This window comes from Diaphorina citri, unplaced genomic scaffold, assembly GCF_000475195.1.
Source record: "Diaphorina citri unplaced genomic scaffold, Diaci psyllid genome assembly version 1.1 scaffold1626, whole genome shotgun sequence".
NCBI lineage: Eukaryota > Metazoa > Arthropoda > Insecta > Hemiptera > Psyllidae > Diaphorina > Diaphorina citri.
In genome coordinates this window covers 21935-39220 of record NW_007379052.1, presented here as the reverse complement: position 1 = coordinate 39220, position 17286 = coordinate 21935, and the positions used below count along the sequence as shown (strand labels likewise).

At 39.7% G+C, this 17286-nt stretch overlaps 1 long non-coding RNA gene across 1 annotated transcript in view; it reads left to right on the top strand.

Moving 5' to 3' along the window:
• LOC113470489 overlaps positions 1–9056 on the top strand; it is a 30691-nt gene extending 21635 nt beyond the window's left edge. Inside the window, exons 2-3 of the long non-coding RNA XR_003393530.1 lie at positions 1069–1253; positions 9012–9056. This is a non-coding gene — a long non-coding RNA (uncharacterized LOC113470489). The remainder of the gene's footprint in view (positions 1–1068; positions 1254–9011) is intronic.
• Positions 9057–17286: the final 8230 nt, after the last annotated feature.

Below are 17286 nucleotides of genomic sequence, written 5' to 3'. Positions count from 1 at the left end.
AAAAAAAAGTAAAGGAAGAATCCAGATCTGTCAGTAGTTCTTTGAAGTGGGATACCATTAATAACTCGTTTGTTGAGCCCGAACTTCATTAGCTTAATCTGTCTTCACTTCTGATCTCGATGATAGCTGAGGGAAGTGCATGGAGCGCCTATACCGTGCGAAATATCGGTGAGAAACTGAGAACTCTATTGCAATGTGCATAATGAAAACGACTAGTGGCGTAGTATCTAATTAATCTCCTTGTGGATTTCGGATCGAGTGGATTGGAACACATCACATGCCTTGAGACACACTCGATTTGTCAAGGATTTACCTTACCCTTGAGATCAATTATTTGAAGAAAAATTTTACTGATGAAATTTTGCAGTGAGAAAAAAAAACTAGGGTGTCGGATGCCCAATCGAGTGACTGCGTTCCGAAACTCCGATTCCGCCACTCAAGCTCAGTTCGTCTGACAGATCTAGGTCTGTCAGACCGTCTGAGAGACCGCGGTTTCGTCTTTTGAAAGTCTCAGTCTCACGACGCGGCACTGAAATTTGTGCAACATGTTGAAGACTTGGTTTCCAATTAGGAATGCATCGGGGTTTCTTGCATGCATTAATTGCTTGTTCATTATCATTTAATTATTTTCTGATGGTGCATTACTGGTATGAGTTTCAGGCGCGCTCGCTATCTTTGGAAGGATTGGCGTTAGCCATTTGGAGAAAACGTGAGAAACCTTCTTGTTAGGGCAAGACTCGAAATGTAGGATCTTTTTTTTTTCTAAGAGGTTTTGATATCGTCCTGAAATCGAAGAGAGTAGGAAGACAGGATAGGAGAAAGCCAGTCGTTCAGAGAATGAACCTTATCCCTTCAGGATAAAATCCGCCCCGGGCGAGAATCAAACCCGCGGCCTAGCGCTTACAAGGCAGACGCGGTACCTTCCAAGCTAACTAGTCTGGCTCTCAACAGTTTAATATGGCACCACTTTAATGTTTCTCTAAAGGACCTACTCCTTTCTCATCTTCCTTTCATCTATCCGTCTGTGGATTTCATCTAACCCGTCGCTTTCCTCTCTTCTGTCCACAGCGACTTCGCTTCACTCGACCAGCGCAACATTTACAGCAATAACGAACTGGCCTTCCGCACCGCCGAGCGACACCTGGGCATTCCGGCCCTGCTAGATGCCGAGGACATGGTCGAATATGCCGTCCCTGATCGGCTCTCCATTCTCACCTACCTGTCACAGTTTTACCAGGTGTTCGTTAACCAAAGTAAGTGGCTACTTGTTTCGAGATACATATAGTGGCTACTTGTTTCGAGATACATATAGTCAAACCAAAAATCTCAAATTGGGGCCGGGAAAGAACAGGGTTGACAATGAGACCTTAATAGTCACACAGACTTATGGTAGATTTCACCAATGACTTTAATCAGAGATTTCACTAATGAAAAAAAAAAATTGCAATGATCCAAAAAGGAGTTTTTAAAAACTCCTTTTTGGATGATCAAAAATTTTCCCATTTGTGAAATCTCTCATTAAGTGATTGGTGAAATCTACCATCAGTTTTTGTTGTATCCTTTTGCTACTCATATAGGTACCTTGTTGGTAATATGCCCTAATTTATACTTGGATTAGGTGTGACATTGTTTTGGGCGCAAACACTCGGTGAGATGCCTGCCAAAAATATTGGTGCTCCAGGGTATCCATGTTTTGAGTTACACATTTGAGATACGCGATTCTACGAAGATGAACTACTGAGAAGCTAGCCTAGAACCTCACTTATATCCATTTAGTTTTACTCAGAACAGGGCAAGTCTCCAGCTAGGTGCAACATGTTTGTGAACTCGACGTTAAGGCCAGCCACTCACTATCAGGTCCACCTGATCAGGTCCGCCGGTCAGGTCTACCTGATAAGCACACACACTATCCTGATCAGGTGTACCTGATAGTGTGTGGCAGCAATACATAATATGTCTGTCTATCAGGCGAACTGATGGAGAATAATACCTGATGAAAATTTCATCAGTTTCAACTGACACCTGACAGATCTGATGATTGTGTGGCGGTTCTATCAGGTACACCTGGTAAGTTCTCCGTTCTAAACTATCTTATATCGTGTTGAACTTGTCCTCTAATTTCTAACTTTAGCTAAAGCCGAATATCACTAAAGAATCCTTCTACTCCTATTATTATTATTATTGTGATTGTGCTACTTCTATTATTGTGATAAAATTGTGCTACTTCTATTATTGTGATAAAACTAGCTCTCAAACAATATCGAGCATAAAATTCCATTTGTCGGCTTGGATTGTACCCACAAAAAAGCCCACCCTGAGGCTTCGGTGTAGGGGCAAACAGCCCTAAAGGATGGGTTAAGCTTCTACAAATCTGGGATTGAACCCACGCTCTCCTGATTACCCGGTGAGCGTCTTAACAACTAAACCACCGAGGCAGGTAAAAAATGGTTTCTTCAAATAAAATTGATCCCAAGGGCAACGAAAACCTAGACCCTTGTCAAATGAAGCGTGTCTGAAGGCATGTGATGTGTTCCAATTTACGCGACCCCAGATCTCGGACCTTAGGTCCGTTTGACTACCGTTTGACTTTCAGTTTCCGCCACCCTGTATGTCGTAGCAACGTTATTATACTTTCTCCGTCAGGTCTATTCTATGAAGATTCAGCAATAGTATCACTATTTTATTTTATCATTATTATTAATATTGTTGTTATTTTATATATGTTATCATTATTATTAATTTTAGTGTTAGATTTTTTCATATATTTTTTCTCTCGCCAAACACAAATTGCAATTTTTTCCTTGAGAAAGCGAAATATTTCCACGAGTTTCTTTCTATTTTCCTTGACGTTCACTTGGTCTTTGTTCAGAATATGGATTATATCGTGTGTATGTTGAAATGTATTTGGATAACATCTATGTCGAGATGTATGTGTGCTGTATGAATATGTTGGTCTACAATAGCCGTGCTTAACCTTTGTTTTCCGTGGACCTAGACCTTTTGCATGCTACTGACACGGCCATCCAGACTTCTTTATGAACTAGATATGAGAGCTATGCTGGACACGGAAAGTAAAGTCCGCGGGCCTAACTTCAGTGTTCCCGAACATTCACGGGGGATGTAGTCACATAAAAAACTGCTATTCGGGCAGCATAAACAAGGTTTATTCTATTTGATTTTGTGCTCGATTGGAACTTTTCAGTCCTATTCGGGCAGGATAAACAAGGTAGATTCTATCATATTAAGGTGTGTTTATACATAGTCGACGGCCTTCGATCGATGTCGATCCAAACTGATCGACGGCCGGTCAACTATGTGTGGACACACTTTAGAGTTTGTGTTTGATCGGACTTTTTTCCCGAGTTCTTTCAGTTCACTGAACCACTTATCTTCGTCAATGATTACATTACGTTTCTCTGTTCCTACTTGAGTTCATACACGGGTGATTGAGGTGTCCGGCAGTGTTCCTACGATATGTGTTGTTATCATTTCTCACAGTATATCATTAACAGCAATTTCAGCATGGTCATTATCATCAACTTCCATCAAACTGTTGCGTTCTTGAGCTGGTATGTTCTTGAGTTGTGTTTTGGAGAGGTACAGTTTTAATTGCTGGCATTATCGCGCTTGGGGAACAATGCGTCCCTCTTATGTCTACTGTTTTCAAGACATGGGATGCTAATTTCGTCCAAAACTTTTCCCTTGCACGTTTTCTATCTGACACTCCAGGTCTGTAATTAGCTTGATTGTTCTTTCTTCTTGTTGATGTTGGGTTTTGTTTGATATCCGCTGTCCAAGAGTTGTTGATGTTGTTTTTGTTGCTATTCTTATCGGCAATTCCTTGTTCTACAGTTTATTCTTGTGTTTTGTGTTTCACTTTGATGCTGTTAGTGTTCAAGTTTCATGCTGTTGTTGTTGTTGTTGTTGTTGTTCAAGTTTCATTTTGTTTTTCTTGTTGTTTTGCGTGCTGTTGGTCAGATTTGCGTGAGTGGTTTCGTTTCTACCTGAGATATTTCTGCTGTAGAACATTTTCAAATTCTGTTTGAGCTTCAGTAGTAAGCCCGGTCATTTGTATGTTGTGAGTTCCTCTGGTGTAGTTTTCTTTGATCTCGAAACGGACAGCATTTAGAAGAAAATAAGGCAGGTCTGCCTTATGTTTGGTTTCTTCAAATTAAATTATTCTTAAGGGTGAGGAAAACCTAGACCCTTGAAAAATGGAGTGTGCCTGAAGGCATGTGATGTGTTCCATTCTCTGCGCTGTTCTTTGAAGTGGGATACCATTAATAACTCGTTTGTTGAGCCCGAACTGTCTTCACTTCTGATCTCGATGATAGCTGAGGGAAGTGCATGGAGCGCCTATACCGTGCGAAATATCGGTGAGAACCTGAGAACTCTATTGCAATGTGCATAATGAAAAGGACTAGTGGCGTAGTCTCTAATTAATCTCCTTGTGGGTTCATTTTGTTTTTCTTGTTGTTTTGCGTGCTGTTGGTCAGATTTGCGTGAGTGGTTTCGTTTCTACTTGAGATATGTATTTCTGCTGTAGAACATTTTCAAATTCTGTTTGAGCTTCAGTAGTAAGCCCGGTCATTTGTATGTTGTGAGTTCTCTGGTGTAGTTTTCTTTGATCTCGAAACGGACAGCATTTAGCAGAAAATAAGGCAGGTCCACCTTATGTTTTGTTTCTTCAAGTTAAATTATCCTTAAGGGTGAGGAAAACCTAGACCCTTGACAAATGGAGTGTGCCTGAAGGCATGTGATGTGTTCCATTCTCTGCGCTGTTCTTTGAAGTGGGATATCATTAATAACTCGTTTGTTGAGCCCGAACTTCATTAGCTTAATCTGTCTTCACTTCTGATCTCGATGATAGCTGAGGGAAGTGCATGGAGCGCCTATACCGTGCGAAATATCGGTGAGAAACTGAGAACTCTATTGCAATGTGCATAATGAAAACGACTAGTGGCGTAGTATCTAATTAATCTCCTTGTGGATTTCGGATCGTGACTGCCCATATTATTACCCACCAAGATTGTTCCCATCCGTGGCACAAGCTCCAGCTTTTACGGATGGGTAGGTATACCATTTTTTGACTATTTATTTGATTGAGAGAATTGTTCTGAAAAACCAATAAATGGAAACTTATAAAATAAGATATCACCCACACGAAACCGGCCCAACGGCGCGGGGTGTAACATTGCTTAAGGGACGAGGAAGTCTCAAGGGGAGTTCTACAAATGAAGAGCCAAGTGATAATCCAGATACAAATCAAATTAACATGTCTGTACCCCATGTTGTTATTCTAGCGGCTTCAGCTGTAGCCGAATGGTGATGGCAGAGTAAAGAAAGGATCTGATGCCATACAGATGGTGATCCAGATTCCAGGATTAAGACGCCTGTATCCCCATCGACTCCTTCGGCCATCCAGCACTAACAAATCGATTTACTAATAAATAGTCATCTAGCAATCTCCTCGAACAAGATTACCGAGATCTACCTGACCAATACACACACGATACACGATATGCACTTACTCACACACACAAATTTACAAACCAGAAATGAAAACAAACCGAAAAAAACACGTATCAAAAACACATAAAAACTTTCACCCAAGATTTATCTGTGGCCGATCAAGCCAAACCTAACGTAAAGGTAAAATAACACAGTCGAACCTGCCTAAGTGGGAATGCAAGGGACCGACAATTTTTTTCCCCACTTATCCAGGTTTCCCAGTTAAAAAGTGTCCCACTTAGGGAGGTTGCCATTTTCCTATTCCCACTTATAGAGGCAAATGTGAACACTGGTTTGGAGGAAGAGGAATATGTCATTAAGGGTTACTAGCAACAATTTCCCACTTACAGAGGTCCGCAGAAGGCTCCGGACGGACGGACGTAGGAACATGGCAACCTTTCCCACTTACAGAGGCTCCGGACCGAGTATCTAGAAAAAGTCATTCTCACTAATAGAGGCTCGATTTTCCCATTTATTTAAACAGGTTTTTTTTAGTAAAAAAAGAAAGGGCCACGATTTTTTTCCCAGTTATCCAGGTTTCCCACTTATAATTCTCGAGATGCAGAACTCCAGGATGGTGCGTCTATAAAACTGCACAATTTTGGATTCGGTGGGCGTCACCAACATATTCATATTATACCCTACCCCGGAACACGGTGTTTTGGCTCTCTCCAAAACTTGAACCAAAGTACCAATTTATTAAAGAGATCTCGCTCAAGGATCGATGAGGTTTCTAGTTTCATGATCAAGGATCTTTCCAGCATTAATCATTATCAAGGATTTTTAATATGTTTATTTCATCTATGAATCTTCAATCTCTACTAAGTGTGAAATCCTTCTTTTGTTGAGGAATATCTCTGAAATTTCATAATCATCTTCATATCTTCAACAAATGAGGAATCCAAGGGACTCTACTTACAGCACTCTTTCTAATAGCACTTTTTCTAGTGTGAAATCCTTTTGTTCTACTAATAACATTCCGTCTGAAGGACATTTTCTCGATCACATTAATGAACTTACTGCTCACAAAGAACTAACCAAAACCACAACCCTGAAATAGGTCTGAAAGAAAAGATCACAAATCAGAATCAAGGATCGATGAGGTTTCTAGTTTCATGATCAAGGATCTTTCCAGCATTAATCATTATCAAGGATTTTTAATCTGTTTATTTCATCAATGAATCTTCAATCTCTACTAAAGTGTGAAATCCTTCTTTTGTTGAGGAATACCTCTGAAATTCAATTTCATGCTGAAATGAGTGGAATTCTGGAAGTATCAAGTGACATAACGAAAGCATATCCTTGAAAAATAAAAATTATAATCCTTGAAGAGTACGTATATAATCTATTTCTCCAAGGGCAATTAGTAAATCTTAGAATAATTTTAATTTCTGTGAGGTGTGAAATCCTTCTAATATGGTGACTATCTGTCTCGAGGACACCTCCTTGAATGTTTGGAGACCTTGTCGAGTTTCTCACTTTCTTTAGTTCTATTTTATTTGATCTGAAATTTCTTTAGTCTAGTTTGGTGTAATTTGGTTCAGTTTCTATTTCATTTCAAGGATTTTGTAAGATTTCTTCAAGGCTCTGATTTCTGAAATCTGTCAACTACAATCAGAAAATCACTTTGGTCTTTAGTTCTAGTCAATTTGGTTTGCTTTAAATTTCTTTAGTCTAGTTTGAAATAATTCGGTTTCTGTTTCTTTTGAAGGACATACATCCCCCTTCCTTATAAGGTTCTTTGATTTATTCTTCTAGGTTTTCAGAAAATCACTCTCGTCTATGTATTTATTTTATTTCGTAGTAAAATTTCTTTGGTCTAGTTCGGTACAATTTGTTTTCTATTTCGTTTCAAGGACATGGGCCCGTACAAGGAAGGTTCTTTGATTTCATCATCAAGGTTTTCAAACCTGTCAACTCAGAAAATCACGTTCACTTTCTCTAATCCTATTCGAAAAATCTTAAAATCCTCTTCAAAATGGTCTCTCTAAATTCTCTTTGGAAACAATGATGATTTGGGTACTTAATTCCTAAGCTGACAGTTGTGATAACACAATGAGTAATTAGTTGGGACTTTGGGAGTCTTTGAGGAAAATCCGATGTCCTTGTGACTTCAGAGCTGTTGTTGTTTTGTTGTTCAAAGCTGTCAACCGTGTTGGTGTTAAACTGTTTTTGGTTATGGAAAGAACAAGCATACATTTTGGACAGATCTTTTGGCAAAATATTTTTCATTGTAAGAAGCTACTTGATGTCTTCTTTTCCTTCACCTTTTCCCGTGTACACACGAGGTCAGCGGTTTTGTAAGCCTTTCAATCAGTTATACTAGGGTGTTTGCTTTTTACTGGCATTTGGTTTTGGCTTCTTGAAGTTTTAATGAAAAATAATCTTCATTTACTTAAAAAAGCTGTCTTGTGTTGATGTATCATCTTTACACTTTGATCTCCCTTGCATCGTTGATTCATTAGCCATTTCTTCGTTCTCACTATTCTCTGTTTTTACAATCTTTCATGCTTGCACCAACAGATCTTTAATCCACGTCAAATTAATAGTTCCACCTATCCCAGTCAAGTGGTAATCCGATTTCAAGGATTTCCAAGAGAAGACCACTTTCCATTTTCATGCTGGATATAAATCTTTGTTTGGTTAATTGTTTTCACGATGTGGTTAGGTTATTGAGGTGTAGTGTTTAGATTTGGTGCTGATAAATTTTCTCGTTTTTTTTTCTTCTTCTTCTTGGTTTTTTTTATGTTTTATTTTTAGAGAAAATTGATAGTATTATGTAGGCTGTACCATGTTTGATTCTGGTGTTGTCCGCGGATGTGCAGTTGACTCTGGAGCTCGGAGCCCTGGGTTCATGGATGAGCAGTCATGTCTAATTCCTCTCACTCACCCTTTAGTCCCCTATACTACATAGAGTGTGTTTACTCACTGTAACATGTGTTGTGTGTTTACTGTCTATAACATTTGAATACCATGTTTGATTCTGGTGTTGTCCGCGGATGTGCAGTTGACTCTGGAGCTCGGAGCCCTGGGTTCATGGATGAGCAGTCATGTCTACTTCCTCTCACTCACCCTTTAGTCCCCTATACTACATAGAGTGTGTTTACTCACTGTAACATGTGTAGTGTGTTTACTGTCTATAACATTTGAATTGTACAATTTGTACACATAGACACGTGCACTGCAGTGACTTACCATTTAAAATAAAATATGTAGGTATACCTCAACTATTAGGTATATGTCCTGCTAGGAAGAGACTAAAAAGTCCCTTTACCCCCGCAGTAATACAGTTTTACAAAATACATTTTAAATAAAATTCGACAATAGTAATAGAGCTCTCAGAATTAGATGGTCAAGGACGCCTTCGGCGTTAACCTCGCCTAGTGGTTGCCTTCTACTTAAGGGTCCACTATATTCTTTTTAATTCTAATTGTATTATAATTATTTAATGATAGTCTTTTCATTTCTAATTGGATTTTTGTCTCCTTTCTGTTTTTCAGGTTCCTCCTCCCCCAACAGCAAGATTTTGCCCGACTCTCCCACCACACCTACCTCCCCCACCCAGGTAAGATTTGCCCCTCCTCTAGAGGGTCTGGGTTCGATCCCAGTGCTTTCCAATTTTTTTAATTCAAACAATAAAATGGGGGTTCACATGTTTCAAAATCTAACTGCTTAAAAAAAGGGAGGAAAATATACTAAAGAATAATAAATTTTTGGGTGCTTTTGGTAAATAGTGGGTCAGATATAACCAACATTATTTTGGGGCGAATTTGTTTTATTTAATTTGTTTGTCCTTAGAATATGTATAAATCTTGTTGAGTTGCAATTTGTTAGAAAATAGAATTACGAAGTTCTTTGGGCATATCTAACAATTTGTGACACATTTCGAATTAAAACTCGCGACTCGTGATGGCAATCTGTTGAAATTTTACGATTTGTGAAATTCTACCTTTTGAATTATTATGGAGGAGAAAATGGGAGAAACTAATACGTATATACGTACATGGGTACACGGTACATATATGCATTTTGTATGACTTTTCTGTAGTGAGAGTATTTTGCTATGCATTGGACCTTTGCATTGGTAGGTACTCCTATTTGGTACTTACGAGAAGTTAGGTAGGTACGTACTACGTAACCAAAAAATTGAGATATTGATAATTATGGAATTATCAAAGTTTCTAAAATGCCAATAGCTACTAAAGGACTGAATAAGAATTTATTCTTCAAGTTAATTGGGTTGTAAATGCACCTATTTAATTCTGCTTTTAATGTCTCACAATTATTGATGACCGTAAGGTGGTTCCAGTTTAACTAAGGAAGTCTTCTGATTGGTTAATTCTAAACTTTTTAGCCAATCAGATTTAACTATTTGTTAAACTAAACCCATCTTCTGATTGGTTAATTCTAAACTTTTTAGCCAATCAGATTTAACTATTTGTTAAACTAAACCCTTCTTCTGATTGGTTAATTCTAAACTTTTTAGCCAATCAGATTTAACTATTTGTTAAACTAAACCCTGTTTAAATTCAGGTTGTGGTTCTAGCCATTCATAATAAGGGCCATGTGATTTTGGGATTGAAATCAATTTGGGTGCTTGAAATGTCATTTTTGCGCGGGGCTTTTGTATTAAACTTGTACTGGAAAGATTTGTGGGTCCGAAATCTCCAATTTTATTTTGTAAGTATCAAAGTGTAATGTCCGAATCTTATTTTTTATTTTATTTTATTTATTTATTTATTTTTTCCTCAAGTTAATTGGGTTGTAAATGCACCTATTTAATTCTGCTTTTAATGTCTCACAATTATTGATGACCGTAAGGTTTTTTTTATAGGTTTATCAGGTACTTATTTAATTGAGTATTTAGTATCAATGTCCTGTATTAAAATGTAACATGTTTTGTAGTTGTGTATAATGTATATGGTCGTATATGTGTATTTGTATTTTTGCCTTCCAATAGTATTATTATTATTATTTTATTAGGTAGCTATAAGGTATACATATTTGTTTTGATTATTTATTTATATTTCAGAGTGGAAAAAAAGTTCGGTTTTGCGGTTTCTTTCGCCCGTTTTCTTTTCTTTGCATAACTCACTATCGTAGAAGAACAAAACATGTTACATTGCCTTGGTTACTTCCTTGAGAGAAGGGGGATTGATGGAGAGTACCAGAAATAGGCTTACCGTCCTACTCACCAAAATACTTTTAAATTAACCGATATCGCGAAAGGATTGCTCCAAAAGGATAGGGAAAAATATCTTAATGGAAAGCTCTCCAAAAAATCGGACATTTTAAGCTAGCAAAGCTATGGAAAGCTCCAAAAAATCTCGCATTTTAAGCTAGCAAAGCTATACATAAGTATTACCACTACTATACATACAAAAACCTTGATGGTGTCTCAAGGAAGGAAGAAATGATTCCATAATCATCTTAGCCGAAGTGGCTGGTCATTGAGGGTGAGTGGTTGAGGTGGCTGTAAACCTCCATTTTCTGAAAGGGATGATGTACTCGTATTTTGTAAGTACTTCGATGGGTGACCGCTTGGAAACCTTTTATTGTTACTGTATTCCCATGAGAATACGCTTAAACCAGGACATAAAGTACCCGTATTCAGAACTGCCCGCACTCACGCTCAAACCGTTAAGAGACCTCGGTCTGAAGTTTATTTCCGCCACACACGCTTGGATGGTCCGAGCGGAATGGCTGGCACTTCGATGGGTGACCGCTTGGAAACCTTTTATTGTTACCGTATTCCCATGAGAATACGCTTAAACCAGGACATAAAGTACCCGTATTTAGAACTTCCGCAAATCCGCACTCACACTCAAACCGTCAAGAGACCTCGGTCTGAAGTTTATTTCCGCCACACACGCTTGGCTGGTATTTATCCTGGACTAAAATTATGTAGAGAAATGCCCATTTGGGACTTGGACATGTCGTGGTGATGGTACGGATGATGCGACTCTTGCATAGTGTTGCCCTACTAGAAGAGCAATGGTTTCAAGGCGAATTTATTGGATTACCATTTTTTTACAGGGTTGTATCGTGAGTTATTTAGTAGTTAAATTTAAAAAAACCCATTATTATCCTGTGTGTAGTGATGATTGAAGAAACGATTGTGTGAATATAATAAGAGAATTGCAAAATGAAAAGTGGTCCTTTGGTATAAGTAGGGCCATCGGCTACAATAAACGCCCCATGTCACTGCGACCTGGTATGTATAATAACCAAACACACCCCCCTTATCCAAATATCTCGTAAATATGTCACTCATTCTAATTAGAGAAAAAAGTATCCCCAACAATCACCAAGGTTTTGGTGCTTGTTAATGTAAATGGGGGAAAGATAGGAGGGTATCTTCATATTTATACAAATCACGACTGGGTGAGGTTAATGTGAGGAGTCGGGTAGTTTGTCACCGAATACTAAAAGTCCCTACACTGAGGTAATGGTCTCTAGCTCTCTAGCCATGTTTAATAGGGTCGTCCTGGATTTCAGTCAACCATCGTAAGGACCAACCAAGCTAACTACGCTAGCGAAGAAGATAACTACATAGACTACATGGGTTGACTCACACACAAAAAAAGCCCAAACTGAGGCTTAGGTGTAGGGGCTGGTCAGCCCCAAAGGACGGGTTGAGCTTCTACGAATCTACATGTGTTGACTTACGATTAGTTCGGTGAGTACTCGGGGGTTTCGGAAGTTCAAATCCGGCTGCTGTTTGGCGAAGGCGTGGAAATAATATTGCTGTCGAACTTCATTCCAAGTCCAAGCAGGGCCGCCAAAACAGGAGAGCTGAAAAATAAGAAGGCGGCGTTAGACCGAAATTAAGACTCAAGGGAGCACTAGACCTTCTCAAATTTGAGGGAGCCCAAACAATAATGGATGCGGCACACAGGGCTAGCTAGACCTTCTCCTAAAATTTGGGAGAGCCCAAACAAAAATGGATGCGGCACACAGGGGGTAAAGAAGAGACCGCCTTAACATAATAATGGGGGGCACAAGTTGAGAACCTCCTAATCATCCTTGGACCGGGGCCCACTCAGCCTCATGAGGAAAATGAGTAGCTGTGTCATTTGAATATAGCAACCGGTGCCAGCAAAGTATAGGTAAACATTGGAAGCGTGGATCAAATTATACCGATTTGGAAAATCCTAAATTACCTGCCTCGGTGGTGTAGTGGTCAAGGCGCTCGACTGGTAAACAGGAGGGCGTGGGTTCAATCCCAGCCGAGGTATGGAATTTTATCCTCAATATAATTTGAGAATTTGACCACAATAATAGTAGTAGCCTACTGCTGGAGTAAAGGGACTTATCAGTCCTATGCGAGCAGTAAAAATAAGCACTATTATTATCATATAGGTAGGTACCTACGTAGGTAGTGTTTACATAAAGCGGAACTTTGAGCAGGGATGTTTGGTATGTGGAGATCATACTATTCATATTATTCTTCTCGATCGAAATAAATGTGCCAGCCTACTTAGCTTAGTTGGTAGTGCGTCTGCCTTGTAAGCGCTAGGCCGCGGGTTCGATTCCCGCCCAGGGCGGATTTTATCCTGATGGGATAATGTTCGTTCTCGGAACGGCTGGCTTTCTGCTATCCTGTCTTCCTTCTCTCTTCGATTTCGGGACGATAAGACCATAGCAGTTACAGTTCCCTCTGTCAAACCTCTTAAAAAAAAAAGGTACTATAAGTATGTATTATCTTATCTAACATACGATTGATACGTACCATTTTGTAGAATTACCTAACAAGGATTTTTTTTCAAGAGGTTTGATAGAGGAAACTGTCTTATCGTCCCGAAAGCGAAGAGAGAAGGAAGGCAGGGTAGGAGAAAGCCAGCCGTTCTGAGAACGAACATTATTAGCATAAAATTCGCCCGGCCAACTATTCCCCAACCATCTATGTTGGGTACATTGGTACCATTTTCATAGGTTTGGATTTTCAGGCTTCAGGCACCTACGCGCTACTACTCTTCCAATGTGCGACAGGCCTTATGGCTATAAGCTATAACTATTTACTACCAACCACGGAATCAGGCGACTACGGGCCACTACGCTTCCTTCCGACGGGCCTGACTGACTATAACCATTGACTACAACGGAAGAACACCGGAAGAAGATCTCTATCAAACATTGATTAAAAATCCCATCGCACTAGTAGTCGGTACTCTACCGCGCTAGTAATCGGCACTGTTCAATCTGTCCATTGATTACCCAAGTCAACCCAGTGTGACCATTTGGAAATTGATCAGCAGTGGCGAAGCGTGAGAATTTCAAAAGGGGAAGCTACGAACGACCACAACTTAAGGAAAGTTAGGGTTGAAAACACATACTTTTCTTAAGAGCTCTGATAGAGGGAACTGTAACTGCTAAGGTCTTATTGTCCTGAAAACGAAGAGAGAAGGACAGGATAGGAGAAAGCCAGACATTCCGATATCGAACCTTATCTGTTAAGGATAAAGTGCGCCCCGGGCGGGAATCGAACTCGTGACCTTACGCGGTTTGATTCCCAAGGCAGGCAGACCTGCCAAGCTAACCAGGCCTACTGGTTTAAAAAGGAATTTTTAATTGTGTTAAGTATACTTAAATGCTCGTCACAAAAATTGTTCCCCCATCTTTACACCTAGATAAATTTTATGACTTGACTTGGATTCAAACCACCAACCTCCAGATCCAAAGCGCCAGTTACTGGATCACTCAGGTTATTACTAGGCTGACAACTCTTCTTGGTCGTTTGATTTCGGCTCTGTCTCGTAACATACGCATTCGAGTAATAGACCACAACTTAAGGAAAGTTAGGGTTGAAAACACATACTTTTCTTAAGAGCTCTGATAGAGGGAACTGTAACTGCTAAGGTCTTATTCTCCTGAAAACGAAGAGAGAAGGACAGGATAGAAGAAAGCCAGACATTCCGATATTGAACCTTATCTGTTAAGGATAAAGTGCGCCCCGGGCGGGAATTGAACTCGTGACCTTACGCGGGTTTGATTCCCAAGGCAGGCAGACCTGCCAAGCTAACCAGGCCTACTGGTTTAAAAAGGAATTTTTAATTGTGTTAACTGTTAAGTATACTTAAATGCTTGTCACAAATATCGTCCCCCCATCTTTACACCTGGATAAATTTTATGACTTGACTTGGATTCAAACCACCAACCTCCAGATCCAAAGCGCCAGTTACTGGATCACTCAGGTTGTTACTAGGCTGACAACTCGTCTTGGTCGTTTGATTTCGGCTCTGTCTCGTAACATACGCATTCGAGTAATGACTCTACCACGGCTAGCTGCAAGGCAATGTTGGGTGCATGTTGTATACAAGACCCGAGATGTTTCTAACCAGAGAGCTGTTCGGATACAGTAGAATCTCGATTATTTCAACTAATTGGGACCAAGGGTGGTTGAAATAATTGAAAGTTGAAATAATCAAAGTTCCGTTTAAAACAATGGAAAAAGGGCAAAATTTAGGTACAAAAGAACAAAATAGAGAAGCTAGAAAATAATGCCAATTTTGGGGCTGAAATAATAGAGAGTTGAAATAGACTCTACCACGGCTAGCTGCAAGGCAATGTTGGGTGCATGTTGTATACAAGACCCGAGATGTTTCTAACCAGAGAGCTGTTCGGATAGAGTAGAATCTCGATTATTTCAACTAATTGGGACCGAGGGTGGTTGAAATAATTGAAAGTTGAAATAATCAAAGTTCCGTTTGAAACAATGGTAAAAGGGCAAAATTTAGGTACAAAAGAACAAAATAGGGAATAAGTACCCTATCGAATCCTTTGAATGCTAGAAAATAATGCCGATTTTGGGGTTGAAATAATAGAGAGTTGAAATAATCGAGGTTCTACTGTATTGAAGTTCAAACGGGCGGCGGTATTCACACTAACGAGTAACTAGATCTATGATCATATTAAACATATGTATACGGGATGGATTAACTATAAATACAATACAGGATGGTGCGTCACACAATGATCAGTGTCAATATCCATGTGAAATGTTTCGGTAAAACCTCTAAAGATTACGGTAGACCCACTGAAAACGATGGACCAGCCTAGTTAGCTTGGACGTTGTCCTGGACTGATAAAGGTTCGTTCTCGAAAGGGCTGGCTTTCTCCTATCCTGTATTGGATATCGTGACGATAAGACCTCTATGGTTAGAATTCCCTCGTCTTCTTTTTCGCTCCCTCAAAGAAGAATGGATTCTGATCGATTTATCGATTCCTAGCAAGAATAGTAGAATAATACCTATTTATACATAGATTTACACATCACTAGCTAGGTACGTATTATTTTTCAGTGTTAGGATAAATAGACACACACGCGTAGGTCTCCCCGTGAGGCCAGCAGGTCTGTTGTATCTTGATAAGATTTCTATCTGCATGAACATGAAATAATAACACATTCTGTCTAAAGACAAGAAGTCCCCAATGCACATGAGAAAATAAGTAGGGGTGAGAGAAAATTGAATAGACGAAGGGAAAGCGGTGCTTCTCTAGCCTCCCATAGAGACTACGCCTCCCATGAGACTTATAGATATAGAACACTTTTGACGGGATGACGGATCAGTACCTAGGCTTAAGCCCTTATCACACCCGGCGTAGTTCGTTCCCATGAGACTAGTGTGCTCACTGCTCATAGTCCTAGCTTTCATAGATACACCACTGAATGGTCAGCCAATCCAGATTTGAGAAGATATGGAGATAACTGGAATATTCTAATAGAAAGAATATTTTATTTAGACTTGACACTGTGCCTAGGTCACCTGTAGATAATCTCATTTATCTCCACAGAAGCTTTCATAGAAAGAATATTTTATTTAGACTTGACACTGTGCCTAGGTCACCTATAGATAATCTCATTTATCTCCACAGAAGCTTTCCTTCCTTCAATTTTTGCCTGTGACTCCCATGAGAGGCTTGAAGTCAAGTCAGAAAGAAATCGTTCAACTGCGAAGGTCATAGCAGGCTTCATACCACCTTTGTCAATTTCAACTAATCCTTCAAATGCCCTCACGAGACTAAGCGTACCCCGAACTAGCTGTTCGTGATGTGTCAGAAGATTAAAGTCGATGTCTTGGTTAGAATTTGAACCCACAACCTCATTATCAGGCGAACACAATGAGCTACCAAGACAGGCTTATTCTGGTACCACCAGAAACATCAACAACTCTTCGAAACACATTACAACAACCCAAGCAGAATCACCAAATAAAAACCACCACACAAGGTTTTGTGAAACATAAAATGAACAACCAAGCTCATCAAGCCATTTTTAAAACCCACTAAACAGCAAGTCAATTTCAACTAATCCTTCAAATGCCCTCACGAGACTAAGCGTACCCCGAACTAGCTGTTCGTGATGTGTCAGAAGATTAAAGTCGCTGTCTTGGTTAGAATTTGAACCCACAACCTCATTATCAGGCGAACACAACGAGCTACCGAAGACAGGCTAACGGGTGTCTTCACATGTCGTCGGCCGTCGATCGACGTTGATAGATCATCGATCTATGTCGATTCACACCTTATCACTATCCACGCTCCGAGCGTGTCTTCACATGTCGTCGGCCGTCGATCGACGTTGATAGATCATCGATCTATGTCGATTCACACCTTATCACTATCCACGCTCCGAGATTTGTATGTGAATTGTTTCATAATTTCAGCATCGTATATAATATTACCCTCTTTTCGCAATTGTATTGAAATTGCAATATGACTTCGCGAAATTGCAATATGACTCCACTCTGCGCGCAAAGTTATTCATGTTTCAAA